At 42.9% G+C, this 10,280-nt stretch overlaps 1 pseudogene; it reads left to right on the top strand.

The window, feature by feature from the left end:
- The first annotated feature begins 266 nt into the window (after positions 1–266).
- LOC104668986 lies at positions 267–9,693 on the top strand (annotated as a pseudogene).
- The last annotated feature ends 587 nt before the right edge of the window (positions 9,694–10,280 follow it).

Here is a 10,280-nt window from a genome sequence, read left to right as displayed (position 1 = left end):
TACTTGGGCTAGGAACCTGGTCACTAGTAAGTACACTATTTCTATGTAGACATATCCCTTGTGAATTCCAAATAACTAACTTGCAAGTGACATTTTGAATTATAACCCTGCCGCAAACTGGGAACACTCTTTAGGTGGCTTTTAAAATTTTTAGAATCCCACAGTGATGATTAAAGATGGCTGCGCCCATGTAATATCACTAGCAACTGATGACCTCTTTCCCCTCCTTGCCTGGCCCCTGTGGTGGCAGGCTGGGCACAAGGACCATGCTGGGCCAGACCCTCTGAGAAGTTTCTGCAGCACTGAAACAAGGCCAGATTACACCAACAGAGCTCTGTCAAAAATGTCTCTCTCTTATCAAGAAGACCAAGTTTCTAAATGCCTACATTACTGTATCAGAAGAGGAGGCCTTTAAACAAACTGAAGAGTCAGAAAAGAGATCTAAGAATGAACAGCCACTTGGGGATTTAGATGGAATTCCTATTGCAGTAAAAGACAACTTTAGTACATCTGGCATTGAGACAGCATGTGCATCAAACATGCTGAAAGGTTATATACCACCTTATAATGCTACAGTAGTTCAGAAGTTGTTGGATCAGGGAGCTCTACTAATGGGAAAAACAAATGTAGATGAGTTTGCTATGGGATCTGGAAGCACAGATGGTGTGTTTGGACCAGTTAAAAACCCCTGAGTTATTCAAAACAATATAGAGAAAAGAGGAAGTAGAATCCCCACAGTAAGAATGAAGATTTAGATTGGCTGATAACTGGAGGAAGCTTAGGGGGGACTGCAGTTGCTATGTCGGCGTTCACATGCTATGTGGCTTTAGGATCAGCTACAGGAGGATCGACCAGAAATCCTGCTGCCCACTGCGGGCTTGTTGGTTTCAAACCAAGCTATGGTTTAGTTTCCCATCATGGTCTCATTCCCCTGGTGAATTTGATGGATGTGCCAGGAATCTTAACCAGATGTGTGGATGATGCAGCACTTGTGTTGAGTGTACTAGCTGGACATGACATCAATGATTGTGCCACAGTACAGGACCCTATTAATCCATTCATTTGGTTTGGCAGATGTGAGCAAACTATGTATAGGAATTCCAAAGGAATATCTTGTGCCAGAATTATCAAGTGAAGTACAGTCTTTTTGGTCCAAAGCTATTGACCTCTTTGAGTCTGAAGGGGCCAAAGTAATTGAAGTATCCATTCTTCACACCAGTTATTCAATTGTCTGCTATCATGTACTGTGCACATCAGAAGTGGCATTAAATATGGCAAGACTTGACGGGCTACATTATGGTCACAGATGTGACATTGATGTGTCCACTCAATGTGTCCACTCATGGTTGAAGCCATGTATGCTTCAACCAGACAAGAAGGGTTCAATGATGTGGTGAGAGGAAGAATTCTCTCAGGAAACTTTTTCTTATTAAAAGAAAACTGGGAAAATTATTTCATCAAAGCACAGAAAGTGCAACGCCTCATTGCTAATGACTTTGCAAATGCTTTTAACTCTGGAGTAGACGTTTTGCTAACTCCCACCATCTTAAGTGAGGCAGTACCATACTTGGAGTTCATCAAAGAAGACAACAGAACACGAAGTTCCTAGAATGATATTTTTACACAAGCTGTAAATATGGCAGGATTGTCAGCAGTGAGTATCCCTGCTGCATGCCCAAAACAAGGGTTGCCAGTAGGACTGCAGTTGACTGGACATGCATTTTGTGACCAGCAGCTTCTTACAGTAGCCAAGTGGTTTGAAAAACAAGTACAGTTTCCTGTTATTCAACTTCAGGAACTCATGGATGATTTTTCATCAATGATCACTCAGGGCACATCACTCAGTAGGGCAGGAGGAAATTTCTGGATTCTTCTCATTCAACCTGAGAGGAGAGGAAGGCCTCTAGAAGCTGAGCTCAAGTTCCCCCTCTGCTTAACCATAACTCACCATTTGCTTTGTTCTAACACGACTGTTCCATATGACACAAGGAATATCTATCTTCCAAGGCAGTTTCCTCCCAGAGTCCCAAAAGGAAATTAGGAAAATGTAAATGTCCTCTGCTTCTGGCTTTCCCACATCTACCAGATAGAAGCACGATGCAAGATTCTCACCACCTGATGTCTTCTCTCCTTCCCAAAATTCATCAGGACCCAAGGGAGAGATTTTCATTTATTTTCCTCTCTGGAATGCACTTCTGCCACTTGTGTTTCTTCTTCTCAGGGCAACAAAACTTCATGCCCAGGTTAATTGCAGAAAACGGTGTCCCCTCTATGCTACGGAATAATCTCTAAGACCTAGTTCAACTAAGCTGGCTTTTAATACACTAAAAAAGCCAAAGAAGTTTTGAAAAGCCCTTTCTAATTGGCAAGTCCTGGTTTCACAAAACTATTTAATTTAAAAAAATCAAACTAAAAGATGTTTTAAAATAATTCCTACTCTGGGCATCAAAAGCTAGATAGTTTTCCTTTTGCATTTCTGTTATAGAAACCCTAATCCTCGTTGAGGCAAATGGATGCTTCTGGCAGCACGGGAAGGGAGACACCTGAAAAAAAAATGCATGAGGAAAACACTCCAATAAATTGCAAAGAATAAATTCCCAGCACGGTGCTCTCAACACTCTTTTCTTGAGTGTCTAGTATGTGCCAGGCTCCAGGCAAAAGCTACGTGGCCAGTGTGGCTCACTCGGGTGTAAGTGGTGTGGAGCACAGATACATAGCTGGTGCAAAAGAGTTCAGTTGGTAATCCACTCTGCCCAGGATTTCAGAGAATTGGTTCTGAAGTATGGATGAAGTGAGACAGAGAGTCAAGGGGAGGAAGGAAGTCCAGGCAAACAGAGTGCCATGTACAAAGGCACAGAAATGTGAAATATCTGCCTCATTCAATTGATTTCAAACAGCCTAACTGGACTCAATGTAGAGAGGTTGGGGACCAAAGACCATAGCATAAATGATTTTCATAGCATGAAGAGGAAGAACATGATCAACTTGTGTTTAAGAAAGATCACTCTAGCTTCAGTATGGACAGAGTGGAGAGTGTTGAGAGTAGAAACCAGGAGACTAACTAATAATAGTAACAATAATAACAATTGCCAACACAGTGCTCCCTGTGTGACAGGTATATATTTAATCCTCACAATGATAACAACCCATGAGGTAGGTGCTATTAGTGTCCTCCTTTTACAGGAGACTGAGGCTGAGAGAGGCTCGCCTTCCTAACTGCCTAACAGGCAGTCTGACTCCTGCATTCACATTCTGGCTCTGTTCTTTGCTGGCTGTATGATGCCCGCAGAGCTCAGGCTTTTGCAGCAATCCAGGTCAGGATAATGGTGACCAAGGATTGTGGTAAGCAGAATAAATCCTCGCCTACCAAAGATGTCCACTCCCTAATTCCCAGCACCTGTTACTACATTAGTTTACATGGCAAAAAGGGATTAAGGTTGCAGATGGAAACTTTTAACTCACCTTAAAATACAGAGACTGTTCTGGACTATCTGGGTGGCCCAAAATAATCAAAAGGGTCCTTAAGAGTGGAAAAGGGAGGCAGAAACAAAGGATCAGAGAAAGAAATGTGATCATGAAAGCCGGGCAGAGAGCTGTAACATTGCTAGGTGTGGAGATGGGGGAAGGGACCACAAGCCAAGGACTACAGATGGCCTTTGGAAACTGGAAAAGGCAAAGAAGCAGATTCTCTCCTAGAGCCTCCAGAAAGAAATGCAGCCCTACCAAGTCCTTCATTTTAGCCCAATGAAATCCGTATCAGACTTCTAGCCTACACAACTATAAGATAATACATTTGTATTGTTTTCAGCCACTAAGTGTGTGATAAATTGTTATGGCAGCCATAGGAAGTCAATAATAATGACGGTGAAGAAACCACCAATTCAAAGCACACTTTGGAGGTTAAATTCACCTCTAAAGGATTTAGAGATCCAGTAGATAATTAGTGCCTTGCCAGTTGGAACGTGGTTCCAGGATGATATGAAAGGAGATGAAATGAACTCAAAAGACTCCATTTTCTCCTCTGAATCTAAAGTCACTTAACTGATATACTGTGTTTTGATTCCTCCAAAGCATAGTGTCATCCATTTATTCCATACTTTTCTGCTTTTATTAATTTGACTTCTCTCATTCAGCCTTTCTGTTTGTATCAACAGCCTCACCAGAAATTCTCTGAATTTTTTCTCTCCATTTTCTCAACCCATAATTACCAGATTCAGACCTTTAGTGGACTGAAAAAGTATCACATCATCCTTGTCTCCTTCTACCTCCTTCTGGTACATTTTCCAGTTTTCTCTTCATATGTTCTCTCAAGAAATAACTCCAATACACTCTTTGATGAGATTTTGCCTTATAAAACATAGACATCCCCCCAGGGAGCTTCCACTATCGGGGAGCCCAGGCCATCAGCACTAATAATAAAGTGTGACATGGTGGAAATACTCAACCTAGTGTAAGGAGAGGAGGCCTTCAGGGAAAGCCACACGCTTCTGCATGGGTGTCTTTAGAAAGCAATTTCCCATCATACTTCTCTCAGCTTTTCTACATTTTGATTTTGCAAGCAGGAAAATGTCTGCCTAAAAAGCTAAGAACTGGGCTCAGGCAGACTTGACAGAAAAAGTGCTTGCACTTGCACAGTGTCAGAATCACAGCTACCTAAGGTGACCCAAGCCCTACCTTTTACTGGTCACATCAAAGGAGAAAACATAAAAAGAGGAGATATCCTGGCTTTCTGCTACTTAAATTTGCTTTACAGAGGAAATAAAATAGTTCATTTAATGAGAATAAACATTCAATTTAAAGTTACAGATATATTCTGGGGAAAAAAGTTACCATCTGTTCCCTCTACTTGAATATAAGTTTGTTTTCTATATACAGAATGACTGCATCTATCCAAAAAATATATGTTGAGCTGAGTGCTGCAACAAAGACATCAGTGACATAGTCCCTGACTTAAAATCTAGGACTTAAAATCTGCTTGAAAAAAAAAACTAAACATACAACCTTGAAGCCCTATAATAATAATAGTCATAATACTTTTTTAGCTCTTTTTATATATGGTTTTATCTACAATTAAATTATAAAAGCAGGGCAGAACAAGTCTGCAGAATTTCAGAGAAAGGAGCTAGAAGGGGGTCATAGTTTTGGAAGGCTGGAGGGAGGATGCAGTGTCTCAGCTGGACCTGGAAGATAGCCTGGAGAAGCACCAGAAAATCTGAAACATCCAAAACCAGAGAAGTAGGATATTCATGAGAAGGCTGAGGGAACAGTAAATAGATCAGTTTGGCCAAAACGAAGGTTACAAGGGGAGGTGTTGCCAGATCATGGAAGACTCCCACACTTTTCAAAAGGGGTATTTGCTGGGAGCATCAGAAACCACACATGACCATGGTACAGTTTTCTTACATATCCATTTTCTCTGAAGCTTTGGAAAGTTCAGTCTGTAAACTTGTTTTACATATTATTTTCATAGAAATGCAAACATTGGTATATTTTTAAGTAAAATAATAGAAATTTGCATGAATGTTTAAGATAAAAACATTTCAAAGAATGTTGTCCCTTGCAGCAGGACCTCAAACCCTGAACGTTCACCTTCCCAGACTCTTTCTGCTCCCTCACCGCCAACCTCAGACAATCGATAAGCTCAGTCAGGTGCAACTCCTCTCCTTTTCCAGTTTGACTCCTCCCGCCGGCGGACACTGTGCCAGCTCAGGTTCTTATCAGTTCTCACTCAGGTTATTGCAGTTGAATCCTAGCTGGACCTGCTGCCTCCCCATCATTCCTTCCTCCTCTCCTTCTACACTACGCCCAGGGTTCCAGGGTTGTCTTTCTTTCTTCTTCATTTTTTTTTTTTTTTTAATTTTGTTTGTTCGTTTGTTTTGAGCTCTGTCGCCCAGGCTAGAGTGCAATGGCGCAATCTTGGCTCACTGCAACCTCTGCCTACAGATGTGAGCCATGCGAGCCACCGTGCCTGGCCTCCTTCTGGTAGTTGGTTTTTTTTTTTTTTTTTCTTTTTTTTTTTTTTTTTTTTTTGAGACGGAGTCTCACTCTGTTGCCCAGGCTGGAGTGCAATGGCCCAATCTAGGCTCACTGGAACCTCCACCTCCCAGGTTCAAGTGATTCTCCTGCCTCAGCCTCCTGAGTAGCTGGGACTACAGGCGTGTGCCACCATGCCTACTTAATTTTTGTATTTTTAGTAGAGATGAGGTTTCACCATGTTGACCAGGATGGTGTAGTTCTCTTGACCTCATGATCTGCCTGCCTCAGCCTCTCAAAGTGCTGGGATTACAGGTGTGAGCCACCCCACCAGGGTTGTCTTTCTAGAAAGAAAATGGAATCATGCAGCTGTAGCCCTTTTTGTCTCATCTCCACCTTTCATCTGTGCTCCAGCTACACCAACTCCCACCCACCCCATCAATAGTCACCCCAGGAAGTTCCCTGGCTGGACTTTGTTGTACCATATCCGTCCTGCACACACTGTCCTCGTCCACCTGACAAACACCTCATATGTTGAGAAAACATTTCCTGCAAACATTGCTCCAACAGTTTGCCTCCTCATACCACACTATCCTTAGAGAAACCAAAACCTCAATAAATTCTCTTGAAGGGGCTTTCTTTTCTTCTATTCCTGGAATAACTTATTATCCTCCATGTTTTTTAGCTCTATTTCCAGGCTTTCTTGAGAGTCATCAGAAATCTGCCAATATTTTATTATCTGAGAAATACTTCTGAGGCAACAGAAACAGGACACTGTCTTTTAGATCTTTTATCTTCCACATAGCCAATCCCAAAGCACAAATCATTTAAAATGGCTCAATCAATATATATAACTGGCTTACTATGATGTGTAGGGAATTTTTTTAGATGCCGAGGATAAAGAGATGAGTGAGACACAACCCTGCATTGACAACTTTTTTTTTTTTTTTTTTTTTTTTGAGACAGACTCTCACTCTGTCGCCCAGGCTGGAGTGTAGTGGTGTGATCTCAGCTCACTGCAACCTCTGCCTCCCGGGTTCAAGCAGTTCTCCTGCCTCAGCCTCCCATGTAGCTGGATTACAGGCATGCACCACCACACCTGGCTAGTTTCTGTATTTTTAGTAGAGACGGGGTTTCACCATGTTGGCCAGGCTGGTCTCGAGCTCCTGACCTCAAGCGATCCGCCTGCCTCGGCTTCCCAAAATGCTGGTATTACAGGCATGTGCCACCGCCCCCAGCTGAGAAATTAACAGTTTTCTAAGTATCTCTATTTCCAGCCCATGCCCAGAGCCAATTCTTAGCTATCACGGAATATGGGTCTCACTCGGTCACTGGTTGCACCAGGAAATAGGCCTAGGAGAGCCCCAAAGAGAAAGCTACTCAGTGAGTCTAACCACACGGAAAGAATCCTACCTCACCACCACGCAAAGGCAGTGGTTTTGTTTTGAAATAACAGGTTATTGGGCCCTGGCTTCTCCCCTTGATTCTTCTGTGATAATCCACTTCGCAGGGTCTCTTGCAGTACAGAACAGGTAGAGCCAGGTACTCCCAGTTCAAAAACAACTTTATTTTCTCTGAATAGAGATCTTTCAAAAGAAGAAACATAACTTGATCATTATAATTTAAGCCTCAGTGTTCTCTTTAGCTTGGGACTAGTCAACATGGTTATCAGTCTTCTCTGGTTATCCCTGCCTCAACTCAAATTTTTTTGCTTGATCTATATTCTTCCTTGCCCATAACCAACCACGCCCACTTTCTTAATTATTCCATTCCCATAAAACAGTGCCAGAGCAACTTCTTTCAGGTATGAAGTGACAAGTTTCCTTCTGCTTGACTGTTGTGGAAACTGCTTTCTCCGTGGTTACTGGGACCCTGATCTGGTCTGGGTCTCAGATTCTACCCGTGAAGTCTTCTGAACTCATCTGTTACTTTTCTGGCATTCTGCCAAAGGATTTTGTCCAGGAAAATATCTTTACCCGATCTTATTCGTTTCTTCATCTTCCTCACAATTTTTAAGCTTCTAAAACCCCCACCAGAACTCAACCAGTCAGCTAAAGTTTATAGAGTCCCTGATAGGGATCAAAAAAAATTAATAACTATGGGCAAAGCAGAAGTAGGATCAGGTCAATTGCATCAGTCACCACCTTAGCTAAATACTACAGAAAGAGATTAAAGGAGATACTGTAACCTGAATCCTTGAGCCCAAATGAGTGCCCGAGAAGTGTATGAGACATTGGGCTTTGGGTCAGAGAGCTGGCACATTTGTGTCCCTGGAAAAATCAGCTCTACCAGCCAAAAGACAAAGGCGTTTCATCAGTTTCATGAGACATTTTTCTCTGACAGCTGCCTAGGATTATCTCTTATCCTTGAAACCAGAGGGCTTAGGTAGTTCTGGTCAGCTCTGCCACGGACGTTTAGCCAGTATCTCTATAGGAACATTTAAGAGCTTTTGAGTCTTTGTCAATATCATCTGGTAAAACGCCCATGGACTCCTTGCTAACACAAATGTTGACCCACAAAAGACTGAATGGGATGGTCATGGACCCTCTTCAACCCCTTATGAACCTCATTCTCCTCTTGTTTTGCTAATAGTTCCTAAGTTGATTAATTGATCAGCTAAATCCAACCAGACTAAATTCTCAAAGAGCAAAAATATATGTAATTATCGTTCTGTGTTTTCCCCAACAATTAGGGCCATTCTAGGCACACAGTGGCCTGAGACTCACAGCAGGTCATCTGATGTTGCCCCTTTGATGGTACCCACAGCTGCCCCTCACCAACCTTATGAGTGCTCATTCTGACCCTCCATCTTCTCAAAAACTCCCTCTGCAGGCTCAATATTTGCTTAAACATAAGCATATCTACACACTTCAGCTGACTCAGGGTTGCAGACTGATAGGAATTTATTCTGGACTCATCATAAATGCTTGTATTGTAAATATGATTTAGCACGTAACCATGAATCATCCTGCATTGTTCTCCAGTTGTGTGCACTTCTCAAACAACAGACTTGCATGGTGGTAAAGAGCTCTGACTTTGAACTGACATAGTTCAAATCCTAACTTCCCAACTGACAGTAGAATAAATTAAAATACCTGTGATATTTTACAGTGTTACTGTGAGATTACATAAACTAGCGCACATCAAATACTGTGTCTGGCACAGAATAAAGCTTTCTAAGTGCCAGTCTTATAATCCCCAAGTGGGGCAAGGAACATCTTGCACTCCTCATTTTCCCCTTATAATCTAAGCACACAATAAATGCTAGGCACACAATGGGTGTTTAATACATGCTGACCGACTGATTGAATAACTTCCCCAATATGGCATCCTTCCAAGCCTGATTAAAAACATTTCTGCCCAAGAATTCTATGACAATAGTTACAGCTGCTATTTAGGCTCACATTTTGACTCATTATCCCATTGCCCTCCTCTCCATCACATACTCCTTTAAAGTAAGAAAGAATTCCCCGTGCTGTTCCAGTGGCTACAGGTCTCATGGCTGCAGCAGTGAGTCAGCAGCTCACCCTGCGGCTGGCAGCTCAGACCCAACCGCGGCCCACTGTGCTCAGTGTGTCCTGCAGCAGCCACGGGTGTTCCCAAGGATACTGCCGCATCCCACCTGTGCACTGCAGTTATCTTGGGTCCATGCCTCACTGCAGCTTGAAGCCTGATGCTGATGAGTGTGCAGAAGAGCTGCTTCACTTCAGCTGCCTTTAAGGCCCTGGCCACTTCTGGTCCCCAAAGCCTACAGTTAAGGAATCAGAGCACGTTCCTGCCAAACAGGATCCTCAATAGTGCAGTCTGGCAGCCATCTGCATACTGGCCAAAGCACATGGAAAGCTGCGTCCACTGGTCTGAAAAGCATCATTTTTATTACTGACTGTGCCTAGCCAAACCTTGAGCAAGGATATAGGAAGATTGGGAAGGAGAGTTCTCTGAGCAGGGCACTTATGTGAGCCCCTTAGGGCCTAAATGTGCTTGTTTGGGCTGAAGGGAAAACAGACTCTATCTATTTTCTCTTGATGAGACAGTGCACTCCTTGAGAGCAAAGACTGTGTGGGGTTCCAAAGGCATCCCCCGTGCCTAGCCTGCACATAGGAGGTTCTCAATTCATGTTGACAGCTATGTGCCTAGCCTGCACATAGGAGGTTCTCAATTCATGTTGACAGCTATGTGCCTAGCCTGTACATAGGAGGTTCTCAATTCATGTTGACAGCTATGTGCCTAGCCTGTACATAGGAGGTTCTCAATTCATGTTGACAGCTATGTGCCTAGCCTGTACATAGGAGGTTCTCAATTCGTGG

The sequence above is a fragment of the Rhinopithecus roxellana genome, chromosome 8, assembly GCF_007565055.1.
Source record: "Rhinopithecus roxellana isolate Shanxi Qingling chromosome 8, ASM756505v1, whole genome shotgun sequence".
Taxonomy (NCBI): Eukaryota; Metazoa; Chordata; class Mammalia; order Primates; family Cercopithecidae; genus Rhinopithecus; species Rhinopithecus roxellana.
The sequence above is the reverse complement of the archived record's forward strand: the minus strand, read 5'-3'. Positions and strand labels throughout refer to the sequence as shown.